The sequence below is a fragment of the Cyrtonyx montezumae genome, unplaced genomic scaffold, assembly GCF_038088225.1.
Source record: "Cyrtonyx montezumae isolate F1298 unplaced genomic scaffold, pur_monq_1.0 scaffold_17, whole genome shotgun sequence".
Classification (NCBI taxonomy): Eukaryota; Metazoa; Chordata; class Aves; order Galliformes; family Odontophoridae; genus Cyrtonyx; species Cyrtonyx montezumae.
This window is the reverse complement of record NW_027071903.1, coordinates 34,067,034-34,082,371: the sequence shown is the minus strand read 5'-3', so window position 1 is coordinate 34,082,371 and position 15,338 is coordinate 34,067,034. Positions and strand designations below refer to the sequence as shown.

At 43.5% G+C, this 15,338-nt stretch overlaps 1 non-coding gene across 1 annotated transcript; it reads left to right on the top strand.

Annotated features, from left to right (window-relative positions):
• Positions 1-20: 20 nt before the first annotated feature.
• Positions 21-92, top strand: TRNAQ-CUG (transfer RNA glutamine (anticodon CUG)). The gene has a single exon. It is a non-coding gene; the product is annotated as a tRNA-Gln (tRNA).
• The last annotated feature ends 15,246 nt before the right edge of the window (positions 93-15,338 follow it).

Below are 15,338 nucleotides of genomic sequence, written 5' to 3'. Positions count from 1 at the left end.
GGGCAGATTGCTGTCACCACGGTTCCATGGTGTAATGGTTAGCACTCTGGACTCTGAATCCAGCGATCCGAGTTCAAATCTCGGTGGAACCTGATCTTTTCCATATTTTTTTCTTATGCATTCTGACTGTTGGCCCAAAATATTCCTTTTTCCCCTCTCCTCTGAGGCTCCTTCACACACAGTGTCACACTTCTTGTATTCTCTTGGCTCCATCTTTTTCCACGCAAGGTATGTGCACCATGATAGTGCAAAATGGATTTGCTTCCTCAGGGGGAAGTAATCCATATGTTACTCTAACAGGAAAAGCCTTAGGAATGGCAATTGATTAACTTAGCTTTTTCTTTTTTTCACTACGTGACCCCACCAGGTCCCACCAATCTGCCCACAACCCGGGACATGAGCAGAGTTCAAGTCTGTGATTCTGTAATGGTGGCACTGCTCTTGCAGGAGACAGCGGCGAAATGTTTGAGTTCATGAGGCACAAAATGGCCTCTGAGAGTGTGGAGAGGTGCAAAACTGAAACAGGGACCAGATGCTGAGGGGAAGAGAAAAGACTGAAGCGTTTGTCTTCAGTTGAGTCCAAGGAGAGTATGGAAAAAGCAAAGCTACCCTCGCAGTGAGGGGTATGGAAACAGAACAGCTAAAAACTTGTGTGTGTACGTACTTGCATTTTGTTGAGGTTATCTGGAGGGAAATGAGACCTGCTGAAGGGGAACTTAAAACTGTGACGCAGGTGAGCACAGCCCCAGGAGGGTTTGTGCCTTCAGGGTTTGTACCAGGACAGCAGCAGGGCACCGCAGGGCTCACCCACCACAGCTCTGCTGATGTGCTCGGGCACCAGGCCCTCTCCCTTTTCTCTGTGCATGGGCTGGAGATCCGACTGGAAAAGCATAAAAGTAGCCCTGGTGCTCAGATGTTTAAACTGAGGCCTTTAAGTCTCGCTCTGCCCTCAGTATGTAGTCTACCTGGACTTCAGCAAGGCCTTTGACACGGTCTCCCACAGTATTCTCCTAAGGAAACTGGCAGCCCGTGGTGTGGACAGGTTCACTCTTCTCTGGGTGGAGAACTGGCTGGAGGGCCGTGCCCAGAGGGTAGTGGTTAATGGAGTTAAGTCCAGCTGGCGTCCTGTAACGAGTGGTGTCCCCCAAGGGTCAGTTTTGGGGCCCATCTTGTTTAATATCTTTATTGATGACCTAGACGAGGGAATTGAGTGTACCCTCAGTAAGTTTGCAGATGACACAAAGCTGGGAGGATGTGTCAAACTGCCTGAGGGTAGGGAGGCCCTTCAGAGGGATTTGGATAGGCTGAACAGCTGGGCTGAGCAAAATGGGATGAGGTTCAATAAGACCAAGTGCCGGGTCCTGCGCTTTGGCCACAATAACCCCATGCAATGCTATAGGCTTGGGGCAGAATGGCTTGAAGAATGTACAGAGGAAAAGGACCTGGGGGTGTTGGTTGATGCTCGGCTCAACATGAGCCGGCAGTGTGCCCAGGTGGCTAAGAAGGCCAACAGCATCCTGGCCTGTATTAGAAATAGTGTAGCCAGCAGGAGCAGGGAGGTGATCATCCCCCTGTACTCAGCTCTGGTACGGCCGCACCTCAAGTACTGTGTTCAGTTTTGGGCCCCTCACTACAAGAAGGACATTGAGGCCCTGGAGCGTGTTCAGAGAAGGGCAACAAAACTGGGGAGGGGCCTGGAGCACAAGTCTTATGAGGAGCGGCTGAGGGAGCTGGGATTGTTTAGTCTGGAGAAGAGGAGGCTCAGAGGAGACCTTATTGCACTCTACCACTTCCTGAAGGGGGGTTGTGGTGAGGAGGGGGTAGGCCTCTTCTCCCTGATAAGTAATGACAGGACGAGAGGGAATGGCCACAAGTTGCGCCAGGGAAGATTTAGATTAGACCTCAGGAAGCATTTCTTTTCTGAAAGAGTGGTCAGGCACTGGAATGGCCTGCCTAGGGAGGTGGTTGAGGCACCATCCCTAGCGCTGTTCAAGAAGCGTTTAGATGAGGTGCTAAAGGACTTAATTTAGTAGTTGGGTAGAGATAGTGATAGGAGGATGGTTGGACTAGATGATCTTATAGGTCCTTTCCAACCTTATGAACTTATGAACTTATGAACTTATGTTGGCCATCTCTGTGCTCAGCAGCCATGATTTCTGTGCAAGGAGAGAAACCCCCGGGCACCCACAGCAACAGTGACTGTCTGCTGGGAGGAAAATGAGCCATGACCTGCTCCTTTCTGCTTACAGATGCTTCCCACTGCCTCAGAGCTTCCAGGAGAAGTAAACAAAATGCTAATAACAAAGGGACATGGGGTGGAACTAAAGCCACACCAGCACACTGGACAACATAGGCCGGAGCATCAGGACCCGGGCTCACCCCACACCTCTGTACTGACCCCATTTGTCTGCAGGTGAACCCAGAACACCCAAAATGTGGAGTCTGTAAGTGCTGCACTCTCTCCTGCCCCTTTCAGAATCTGATCCACCACGCTGAGTAGTGCAATGAAATGAATAATGAATACTCTACATGTGGGGGCTGGGGTGTATTTATAGCTGCGTTGTTAAGGCTTCCATCTCGCATCCTATTTGCAGTTCTCCTTTGAACCTTGTCATTAAAAATCGTTAATTCTGACACGATTTTCCTCAGGCCTAGTTTCACACCCCAGAAATGCTACTAGTTTCAAAAAATTAAAAATAACACGGGTTAAGTATTTTTAGTTATCCTTCTGTAAGAGCTGATCTTGTTTCCGTGTTTTGGGTTTTGTTTGTCAGCTAGCAGCTTGGGAACAACCTTTACTTACATTTTACATACATGTAAGCATTACTTCCTCTTGCACCAAGTTGCAGATGCTCCTCTGCTGGATCCAGCTCACCCTGTGTAAGATCCTCCTCACAGAGTGAGGAGAACATCTCTTCTGGCTGAGCCAAAAATCACTGTCCTTACATTGCTGCACTGTTATCGCTTGTTGGACTTCAAAGAGACATTAAGGAGCAAAGGCACTTTTTCCCATCATGTAACACAAAATTTCCCACAGCTCACCACGTATATGAGCAGCAGCAGGGGTTGTTTCCAGATAAGCCAGTTTAAATGCATGTGATTGTTTTGATTAAATGCATTCTTCATGGTGCTAAGAGGCAAAATGAAACAGCAGAAAGAGCTACGGATCTAAACTGGAGTCAGCAGACAGCAGCGTATGAGGATTGAAGCCTTATATTCTGTCCAGTCCTGGGTTAACTTTATTCCTGTTTAGGCAAGCTGAGGATGAGCCTCTACAAACCCTCAGGAAATGTCACTGTCAGTGAAAACAGTTCTGGGTGCTCTGCTCCTTCCTTGTGCCCCCTCCCAGAGCATGGTGCTGCAGTTATGGGATGGCCTGGGACACCTCCCACACCACTAGAACATGGCCAAAAGGCAGAGGTCAGGCCTGAAATAACAGAGGACTGTGTGCTTTGGGACTGACAGCTTTTAATGTGAGAAAAGTCATTCAGCACTGACATTTCTGCTGCATTAATTGCCATTAGTGTCATCCTTGTGGGAACATTAAATTCATTGCAAACCTTGAATTAATGCTCTCATAATTCTTCAGTTTGTGCTTGGATGCAGCCATTTGCAGAGGCAGCATGTTCCAAGCAACTGGAGCAGAGACGAGGAATGATTCTCAGCTGGCCCTTGGATGTTCAGTTTAGCAAAGAAAAGAAGCAGAGGTCATACTCATAACTGTGAATTTATGGTTCTGTTCTGGAAATTCATGGAGCAGCTGCCAAGAAGGCCACAGCTCTTCCCTCGGCAGCGCCAGTGTGTGTTGGGCTCTCAGCTCAGAGCTGCTCAGCTCCAAGCACTGTGCACCTGATTCCTTCCTCACAGCCACCTTTCATCCTCCCTGTCCTCCCCATCACCAGCTCCTCAGACCCCAAGAAAAATCCTGGGTGAAAAAAAGAGAAATTTTACCATTGTGTTCAGTGCTTGTAGGGTTCCCACAAAGTCAAGGTCTTTCTACAGTTGGATTTGTTATGAAAGGAGAGGGAAACAACAATGGACATAATGTGATCCCAGCTCCTCTGTCTCCATCTTCCCCATGTGCAGTTTGCAAAGCCCATCACATTGTAGAGCACAGTGAAAGATCTGGAGGTGGAAGCAGCATTAACTCAAGCTTGTCCTTGAAGGGCTGTTGACCCAAATTCCCATTTTCCAGATGGAAGGAGCCACCAGTTTCCCTGGGCAGAATGCAGGAAGGACAAAAGTGGAGCCCAAAACCTACTGTGTTCTATCAGAGGAGAAATATTTCCTGAGGGGAAAATCCAATCGATACTTTGCAATTTTCTAACAAGCCACAAATCACTGCAACTATGCAAAGATAATTCAAGCTTTCCAATCCAGCTGCTAAATTAGAGGAAAGCAAACTCTTAGTACTCACTACTCTCATCTTGACATGTCAGTCAGAAAAAGAGGCTTTAAGTATAAAACAGATCAACAGAAATAATAACAAAACAAACAAAACAAAACCCTCTTTTTAAAACCCTCAACCAAATTAAAGGGTTTATGATGTACAAGGAGTTCTATTTCTCATGGCAGATGAAGCACCAATAAAAATGCATGCAGTCAATTTTTTCTGATGATAATTCACTCAAATTCCATCATATCCTCTATTCTTTTTCTAGTTCTACAGCTCAAATAAGAAGAAATGGAGCCAGTCAAAAATACTTCCTCTAGATCAGCCTTTTTCTTCCCTAACTCTGGAGCTGGAATAACAAAGGATCTTGAACTAAACATTGACATATACAGAGTCAAAGCTCATCCTGGTTCTACTGTTCTCCAGAGATCTGCTTGGCACAGAAAAATGAGTGGGAATGGAGCAGCTGTAGAAAAAAATATTATTTTCTGAGGGCATTTTTGCTAGGCCAATATTAGAATAAACAGAAGGGAAGGAATATCTCTTGCAGCCTTTGGGAAGAGAAATCAAATGCAACAGATTCAATGACTTGGTGTTTCTTATGATGACTGTCAGAATGAAGTCATCACTTTCCTGCATCCATTTTGGACTCAGCACACATCTCCTATATGTCTGTGGTCTCCAGAGACAAATTAGCAAGATAGTACTGGCAGCTCCAGGATAACTGCTGGCCAAGATATAATTTCTGAGGCATTCTCAAAATCTTGCTCTTACAAGACCTGCACAGGATTTTATTTCTTATCTGAGGCCAAAATCTACTTGCTGATGATATATTAAACAGGAGCATTGCTACCAGATAAACACAATGTCATCATCACGTTGTCCATCATTTTCTAATTTAGATTCAAACAGCCAGCCCTGGAGAAGGAAGGAGGCAGCTTGACTTCTGTGGCTGGTCCATTCACTGCTGAAACAACCGGCAGAGCAGGCTGGCTGTGCTCAGCATGGCAACGCTCGTTGCGAAGCTCTGCAATTAACTGAGGAGCCAGGCTGTGGCTCTGAAACTTTGCACATTGAGATCATTAGAGAGCTGTCAGATGGAACAACTGGGATGGCTTTGATCTGGCAAAATACCCTTCCTCCTGCTCCCGTACCTTGGGAACCATCCAGTTCCCCATAATTATTTTTTTTTCCCAAGTCATTCACACAACGCTCATTGTTTTTTCATAGGGCACAATAACTTCTGCAGGCAAATTAAAGACTGTAACAACTAGATAGATTCATTTATTAAATAGAAGCCCGGACATTTATGATCCCTCCATAAACACATTCATAGCTTATTTTGCCAAGAAAATGACAAAACGTTGCACAGAATCCCAAAGATATTCCCTATAAATCCACTAGGTGTCCTACTGTTTACAAGTAATTAGCTCAACTTTTACTTATTTATTTATCTATCTGTCTGTCTGTATATTTATTTCTTTTTATCCTGATTTTGCCAGTGAGAAATCAGTTTGAGTCTCTAGTGGAATTAGGTCTGGGTTTCCAGGTTGAAAAAACACACACGTATGGGTTGTGTGACAGCAGGATGTCTGGCTCACGGCAGTCGCTCCTTTGGCAAATGCCACTGATGTTTCCCACAGAGACCAGCTCAAGGTTATAGGCTGCAAAGAAATAGGAAAAGAATCTGCCTTCCTCTCCGGGGAATGCTAACCAAGATCCATTCGAGCCTCTCCTAAATCAACCTTGGGCTGCTATTTATAGGATTGCTAAAGTGAGCCCATCGCTGACCTTAAAGGTGATGGCAAAATGTGTCCTTAATCAGAGCCGCTCCACACAGGCTGCGATTTTGACATTCCTGGTCACCGTTCCAGTCCCTGATGGGCTCCTGCTGCCTGCCAGCACTCATGCCTGGCTGCGAAGGGCAGCACAGCACCCGCTCACGAGGTGTCCTGGCACTTCCAACACAGAGGGCACAGCAAATTTATACCAAGAAAAGCAAGCTGTAAGGCAGCCAAAGGACAGTTTTCTCATCTCAGAAATACTTGGGGTGGAGTGCATTGTAAAGCTGCGTGGCTGTTCCTCTGTTGTGCAACCCGGAGCACATGCAGCGTACCAAGCAGTGCTGTCTGGGACTTCCCTCAGCCACGCCAAGATCTGGTGCTTGCACCGAGCCTCAGCACAGCTTCCCTGAAGCAGTCATCTCTGTAGCTGTATAGAAAGCATCATTCATGTCTTTCAGCCCTCAGAAATGGATATTTGCAGTGTATCTGTGAGGGATGACTACAAGCTGATTTTCTCAGACTTGTTACTGAAGGAGCACACACAGATCACACGCTGGCTGTGTAACCCCCATAGGCATACTCTCTGCCAACCATTGCTTGCCACATTTGCAAATTCCCCTCTCATTTACTCCAGGTTCAGAGTGGTGCCACATTTTCAATTTCCTTCAAACCTACCTGAGGTGTGTGAAGAGAAAATCGGGTTTGTTTTCCATTCAAAAAACGCCAGAGACAAAGACGTTCTCAAACAATGAGTTTAATCTCCTCTACAGAAATACTGCCCGCAGCGATTGGCTTTGCAAATAGGCACCAGACAAGTGTCAGCAGCAGCTTAATCACAGGCTGCAAGGGGAAATCGGAGGGGAGCAACGGCCTCGTGTCCTTGGCCCATCAGGATTCCTTGCCATCAGGCATTGTGCATCACGGGAAGTGCTGAGCATCTGCCCTGTGCCATGTGCTGCATTACCACCTCTCTTTTTTGCTATTTGTTTTGAAGGTATGACAGTCATTTTCTTGACAACCCGCAAAAAGAAAAGATACTCGGGTCTTCTGACTGCCTGTATATATAGCTACCTGCTGCAATACCATCCATAGGCAGCCTGCACCATATGCTGACTGTGAAGGAGAGTAACCTGGCCCAGTGCATGTGTTTGCTGCTATACATAACAAATAACCCCAAGCCTTGCCATGATTCAGTGCATTATGCATGGGAGCCATCTGGTCCCGTAGCTTAAGAAGCAAACTGAAAATTTGATAAAAGCACAAATAGCCATAATGAGAGAGACTGAAAAGATGTGTTGATATTCCAAGCAGGAGTCTCCTTCCACGGGGACTGATCTCACCACCCATTGCCTCTTTCCTGCTCTGTTCTTTGGAGAGCTGCTGTCAGACAGGTTGCACTCTCAGCTCTGTGAGTATGTGCACCTTTGGGATCCTGACAATGTGTTTCATGTGCTTGAGCAAACCTTCTGGGACAAGATTTTTGTCACTAGCCAGCTGTGGAGAAAGCAAACTGTGCAAAATGTTTGTCTGGAGCGCAGCACATTTTATGGAACTGGTTTCAGATGCACTATCAATTACGCTAATTCATTAATATGATTATTCTCATCACTGTGCAGAATTATGCCTTATGGCTTTGACAGATTGAAAGGAAGTCCTTCACAGCTGGCCTAGATGTTCTCAGCCCTGGGGAGCAACAAGGAACCCAGAGCAGTGGAGGAGTAGTTTGGGACAGCTTGGATTTGTGCAAGGGTTTGTGCACAACTTGGCCAGGAGGCAGGGTCACTAAAACTGCCTTAATTGGGTTTTGGAGCCAGACCAGCTTTTCCCCCTTGTGACCCTGCTTTCTGATGTTTGGAGGGCACAGGGAAGGCAGGCAGACAGAAGATGCCTATTTTAGTAAGCCTCCGTGGGGAACACACACGCTTCAGAGAGGTACACATTTGTTTCCTCTGACACTGAATTAATGGGAATTGATGTATTGATTCTGCAATTCTCCTACAGATTGCTCCACAGTCTGGCATGTTTCCAAGCTGGTTAGCTGCAGTCTGCACACAGCTCAAGACAGATATTTAATTATTCTAATAGGAATACAGTTGAAAAAAGATCTGCTCTCTGTGAAATCCAGAAAACTTGTGTTATGATCAGGCAAATAGGACAGCCATTCCTGTTTTATATAGATTAATTCCATGTCCAACTACTTTTTTTTTTGTTTTAATACAACAACCCAACAGTTACAAAGATAAGTGCCACTAGTACCATTAGCTGTGTAGTTTTCATTTTGTTTTTCCCTGCTAATTTGAGGGTACAGTGTTCAGAGGAAATGCAATCTGCTGTTCTGTGTGTGTGGAGCACCTAGGATTGTGGTAGAGCTGTACCAAAACAAGCTACCACTACTATTACTGTTCAGCAATAATAACCTGAGACAGTTATTCTCCAGTCCCAAAGGATTAAATTGACTCTCTGTGTGATTCTTTCCACGTTTAACTATTTAAATATATTACCTGATATGCTTTATTTGCAGACTGTCTGAATATCTCTGCCAAGCAAGCTCCTGGTCCTAGATATGAGGCAGCATCCTGCGTTAGGGATGAAGTAACTACCTTGCATTTTGGTGCTTTGATCAGTGTGTCTCTGCTTTTATGATCTCACTAGGAAAGTTATTTGATGTTTCTTCATTTTAGGTGTTAGCATGGCTCCTGAGAATATTTGAAGTCATCCTAGAATTGCCTTTATTTTCTGGCCAAGCTGCATCCCTCTGCAGTTTAAGAACACATATTAAAACTGCATAGAAATCCAAAGCACAGAACATAAAGCTTCTGGGAAAAGTTCTCCTGGTTACACTCACGGCACTGGAGTAGTGGCTTCATCGTTCTGGTTGTCACTCTGAAACCCATTCTCATTTCCTCACGTCAGAACCAAAGCGTCTGCCATATACGGGTGAATGTGATTTCATCACAACTGTTGTAATTTCCCAGGGAAGCGCACAATTTCCGAGGAAGAAGTGAAGATGCAGTTACAGTACGTGGGCCTCAGCGCTCTAAGAAGTGTAACGCTGTCAGTTATTCTGTTTGTAGTTTTCCACGCAACAAAAGATATGATGTAGGTGGAACTGCTGAACTATCTGGAGCAGAGATTTCCTCCATACACACAAGCGGAGAATGTGCACTGTTATGGCTGAGCCCATTTTTAGAAAATAATGTTCAGCAGCTCCTTCCTTAAACAAAGAAAGAGCTGGCTGTCAGTTGTTTGATATTTATTTTTGTACAGCTCTGTTCCTGGTCTGCCCGTGCTATGGAAATGCTGCTCTTCCACAAGAAGATAGATTGCCTGGGCTGGGAGCCCCACTTCTGATTCGGGGAAACACATGGTTTCCTTACAATGCTGCTGATGATTATAATTACTATTCAGTCCATGGTGTGATTGTTTTTGGTGTTTAAAACGGAGCAAAACAAAACAAAACAAAGCAGTTTTGCAAAGGAAAACACAGCATTAGGAAAATAAATTGTATATTAGGAAGTGGTTGACCTTGAGGAGATAACTCCATCTGCAGTGTCTGCCATCCAGTGTTCCTTGTGATCAGAGCATGGAAAGAGAAACATCCATTAAGTATCCCCATATCCCTTTGGAAAATAATGTCCTTCCCATTCTGTAGGTATAGCAATTTACATCTTCTGTTCAGCAGCTGCTGGAGTCAAAGGCCAAACAAGAAGGACGTGGAATGCAGAGCCTGAAGTTTTTCAGCAGTCGCTAAAGGCAAAACCATCTAAAGCTATAGCAGATGTTCCCTTATTTCCTGTCTGCTTATCAGCCCTGCAAAGACACTTCTTCTTTGTGCTTGTTATGCCAAGTGTAACTATGGAGATCTAATACAAGCTGCGCAACAGCGATACCGTGAACGGCTCTTTACATATTTGGTTATGAATGATCAAGCAAAAAAATATGGTTTCTAAGAACTCCCTCAAAGTTTTCAGCACACACAGCAGTCATAACCCTCTTACAAGAAAGCAGCGGAGCAAAAAAAAAAATTTAAGAAATAGTACATTATTTTGGCTCCATAAAGAATAATTAAATATTATTACTGAATTGTTGCTCCTCGGACCTTCCTCGGGATCCTTTCCTCCCTTCCAGCTGGGAGGGCTGTCAGAGCAGAGCCCATGCAGTGCATTTAGGTTGCACCAGCTGAACAGTAATTTTGTGCCGTGCTTGATGATAATTGTGTTCTTTACTTTAAAACTAAATGAAGTAAATCAGTGTCTGCTGGGATACATTTCTATGGTGAAATTCTTCACTACCCTCAGCTCACGTGCCTTGTATAACAGCAGAGTGAAGACGTTAGTTTGGCCTCAGCACGTTCATGTGTTGCTTGTTGTTCCCAGTACAGAAGAAATGAAGAGCAGCATATCCCAACTGTATCACTTGGAGGTGAGCACAGTTCTCTGGGTGAGTTCTGGGAAGGGATGCAGTAAACGCACTCAAAAAGCAATATATCACTGGGTAAGTGAATTTTCAGGTGAAGCATTCAAAAACAAGGAGCAGCATTTAGAATTATACTGTAAGGGATGACATAGTAGGAAGGTGGATAGATGAGATAGCTTAACAGGGCTTCATTGTGGCTAAATTAATTCAGTTTAAATAATTAATTATCTTTTAAATAGACTCTAGGCTGCACGCTTGACGTTTTGCAAGAGCTGCCATTCTCTGGCCTTCTGGTAAACGCTTTTGCATCTGTTTTCCATTGTCTCCTTCTTGAAATAATCCTTGTCACTAACAGGAACCATCAGCAGCATGGAACAAATCGACTTGCCAAGGACATTTCCTTCAACCCCATTATTTATACTGGAAGTATTCTTTTTTATATTACGAGACAGACAATTATTTAAAGAATTTGCAATATATCAAGATAGTTTCATGCTGCCACTATGAGTCAAATTCAAACTTGGTTAAGTGAATTATTTACATTGCATCAACATTTGGCCATACTTTTTGGAGGAGGTGATCAAGCAGTCACTAATGAGTCCTGAATTCCCTCTGCTGGCTCTGTCATGCAGAGCTCCACGCAGAGCTCTCTGCAGTATGAAGGGTATGGATCAGATGTGTCACTCTCACTCCTCTGCTGTTGGCAGATTGATTTGGAGTGTAAGTGGATGAGTTGGAGTAGTATGGATTAAGCAAATAAGTTCTGTATTTTTTTTTCTCAAGGTACTTTCATTTGTGGTCGCTCTCATCTCTTTTGTCAGCTCCGGGCTGTGGACCAGTTGCTGAGAAAGCATTATCTCCTCTAAATGTTCATGTTGAAGGTGACAGGGCTATTATGGCAAATACAAACATGAGGACACAAGAGTTCTTTGCATGCACGAGGGGTCTGCTGAGGGTTCCTTCGGGTAAGAAGGACCAAACCCCTGGTGAGCTCAGAGAGGGACAGAAGCACGATGTGACCTATATTCTTGGTGAGTCACTGCTAGATTCACTGTTGTTCTCTGTTTACCTCTGTTTCTGAGCAGTTGTTCACATTTTGAGCAAGTACATGCTTACCTAGTTGAATGGGTAGATGAGTAAGATTAGAGCCCAACAGAACAGGGTCAGTAGTTGTAATAATATATGGGAACATTCCAAAGCAGTTACAGAAGAAAAGAATTTCAGATAATTAGGAGAGGTGTTGGACAGTGATACAAATGCGCAAAGTACCTGATGTAAAGCAACAGATACTAAAAATATCTATACTGAGATGAAACCCTCATGAGTCAGTACTTGAGCAACTTCCACTCTTCAGGAATTTGCATACAGTCATCCAGATAGGGCAGATGAATATCTCCTTAATCTGGAGGGCTTGCACTTACCCTTCAAGGAACCTTCTGCTGAAAAAGTCAGGTCGGACTTAACAGAGCAATTGCAGTGTTATTTAATACGTTCTGAACTAGCTGTAGCTTTTTAAAAATGGTTTTTATTTCTGCCTAAAAAAAAAAAATTCTTAAAATGAAAGCTCTCTGTCTTGTATGAGAGATTCCCTGACAGCAGGGCCTGAGATGCCTTCCTTCAGTCAATCAGGGCACGTTTTTTAAATACCCATGACTCTCTAGCTAATAGTTCAGCAGTGATGGCTCTAGCTTGCAAGTGAAATGCTGAAGTGCCATTTTTTCCTTCGTTCTGCTTAAGGTGTTTTCTGAGTTGGTACACCATTTTGAAAGTACTGAAAGCACTGAAAGGATTTAAAGTATCCTGATAGAAAGAAGCATTTTGAAGGGCTGTAGAGTCCCAGAAAAACAGTAGAGCTGTGCTACAAGAACATCAGCTTTAATTTGGGTTAGATTTTCAATGCAGATGTATCTGATGCATTTTTCTGGGAACTCTGCATGGCTGTTAGTGGGAAGAGTGACCTGATGTTTGCTCACTGTACAAAAGATCTGCTCTGTTTGCTGATGTCGTTTGAATGAAGCACTGCTCTTATTTCCAACGTGGGGTACTGTTGAAGCTTGGTCGGGAGCAAAGCTTTTCTCATGGAACAGTGTCAGAGAGGATAAAATATCTCTTTAGTGCATCTTGACAGATCTCAATCTGCCTTGTCAGTTTTCTGAATTTTAATGATCTGGTTTTATTTCCAGATAATGAGTATTTATGTAACCGAGACATCTTATAAATGAATATGGAAACGATTCCATAACATTAATTATAGGTCTTGCAGTTTAAATGCTTAACAAATTAAAGGCAAATGGTGATGTGGACTGTTTTTGAGTTTATTAACTTAGTAATTTTGGTGGTTTGCTTTATTTTAACGTGACTTCCATATGTTGGACAGTGTCTCCTCAACCAAAGGAAACTATACTATGTGTTTCAAAGTATCAAAGGATATGAAAGGGTAATAAAATTAAAAATGCATCAGGTAAATGGAAACTTGAGATTTCAGAACATTTGTCTATGAAGCAAATGAATTCGTTTTTCTTGTAGAATCTCATCTTACGTGTTGCTAGTCCATTACTCAAAGATGAGACTGTTTTTTAATTAATTATAATAGCACCTCTATAGCTGTTTCTCTCAAGAATCTCAGTAGTGTTCTTTAGATATTAATTAAGGCTAATCGTACCCCTGAGAAGTGGTAAGCTGACAGACATACTTCACTTAACCCATCATGATATGAGTGATCTTTAGAACAAAACACCAAAAATTTAAACAGCAGGACTGTGTGGGAGCCTGAAGTAAGCAGTGGGGCCTTGTTAGGTATGTGGAATGCAATTACTTGGTCTAGCCAAGACTTGAAGGTAAACCTAAGTGCAAAAAAAATAAGGAACTGAGATGGGGAGTGACCAAAGGTGGTTTCAAATCTGGTGTAAGAGGAGGTACCCACACCACTACAGCATCACATGGAACGACTCTGGGTGATGAATCAGACTGATTCAGAGAAAAGACTGCTATTTGTAGAAATTGCTTCCAGCTGGGCCAAGGAGCATGAGTCCAAAGGAAACCTCTACGGCTGATGCATGAACAGCAGTGATAACAGTCAAGTCTTTACTCTCACTCCTGAGGTACAGAAGCTGCTGAAAATAGCAACAAAACAGCAATATCAGTGCGTATGTTTACAGCCTGGGACTGTTATTTTTGCTGGCAAGATCTGCACGCATAATTTCCTTCCTGCAATTACTCCACAAAGAGAAGCTGTTGTTGCCGTGCTCTAATGATGAGAGCAATACTTAGTGCTGCACTGGACAACAGGTTGTTGTTGTTGGGACATGTATTAGGACTCGGACCATCCTCAAGCCACCTTTCTCCTGTTCCATTCTTAAAAAGTCTGCTGCAAATATTTGTTTAAGAGCTTCTGTTGTCTACAGGAAGAGCCACTCCAAAAATATACTCCAGCTGCACATATTTATTTGCCTACTAATGACAGAAGAGGTGTGGCATCACTTGATTGATACCCCAACACATGGCAACACAGCAAAGCTCGATGTTAACTGCTTTCTCACCAACAGACACCAATGGCCATCCATCATTTGAGGTCTGAGCGTTTCTGCAGTGCCTTGTGAGAAGATCAGGCATTTGCTGTGGAAAACTTCAGGTGCACGCTTTGAAATTCTGAGGAAGAAAAGCACCACTGAAAAAGTGAAATGATGATGAGTTTGCATCAGTTTTTTTTTTATTTATAGAAAATACTCAGAAACGTTTGAGTCTCCTTTTTGGGAAGGTTTTATTTCTTTTTTTCTTCCCAGCATTTCTTTTGGTACTGCAGCTTTCACATAAATATTGGCAATAAAACCTTGCTGAGAAAGTCTACCTGCTGGAGAAAAATCTGCTCATTTTATCCAAGTGGAGTGCCTAGACACTCCAGTTGGGCTTTATCCTTGCTCATATACAACAAAATTCTCTTTCTGCATTTTGTGTATTGCAGCTCATGGCACACATGACTCCGATGCCTAAGGAACCCCCCTGCAGTGCTTCTGCTGAGCCCAGGGGCCTTCGGATCAGGCCTTGTGTTTGCTTCATTTCCCCATATTTCTATCTGCTTCAGTAAGTACTTTATGAAGGAGGGTCTGAGACGTTTTTTTTTTGCATACATGCATGATATTCTATTGCCTCTTTTATAATTTATAACCAGTAGTTTCCCTGGAGTGCAAAAGCTTTTCAGAAAGACTATACTTGAAGCAGTAAAAGGAAGGATAACTGCACCCTGGTAGTGCTGCATCATAATATTTAAATACGTTATTATTTCATAATCTGTGCCGGAGTTTAATCATTACAGGCAGGGACAGTCTCTCTGTGTCAAAAGGGATACAAACCAGGTTTTCACATCTGCATATATTAAAATATAAAAAATAAGTGCTGCTTCCAGTGTGATTCCAGCTTGCCAAAGGCTCCATTTCATTGCACAAGCCTCCAGACGTGGATCCATTACTGTATCATAAAGTGGGTTACTGGACAGGGTAAGGCAATCCATCCTCTGAAATGCAGACTGTTGCTTTGTCCGTGATGTGGTTTATTCTTATTTGTTATCATTATCATTCTAGTTATTTTTACCAATGTTACAGGTGTGCCATCTCGTTTTGGAAGACGTTTCCTTGGGTTCTTTTGGAGCCTCTTCCTTCATAGAGATGTGAATGAGCAGAGCACACAAAACAGCCAAATGAGTTCAGAATGAATGAAATTGGTAAGAAAATGGGCAGATTAAGCCTAGA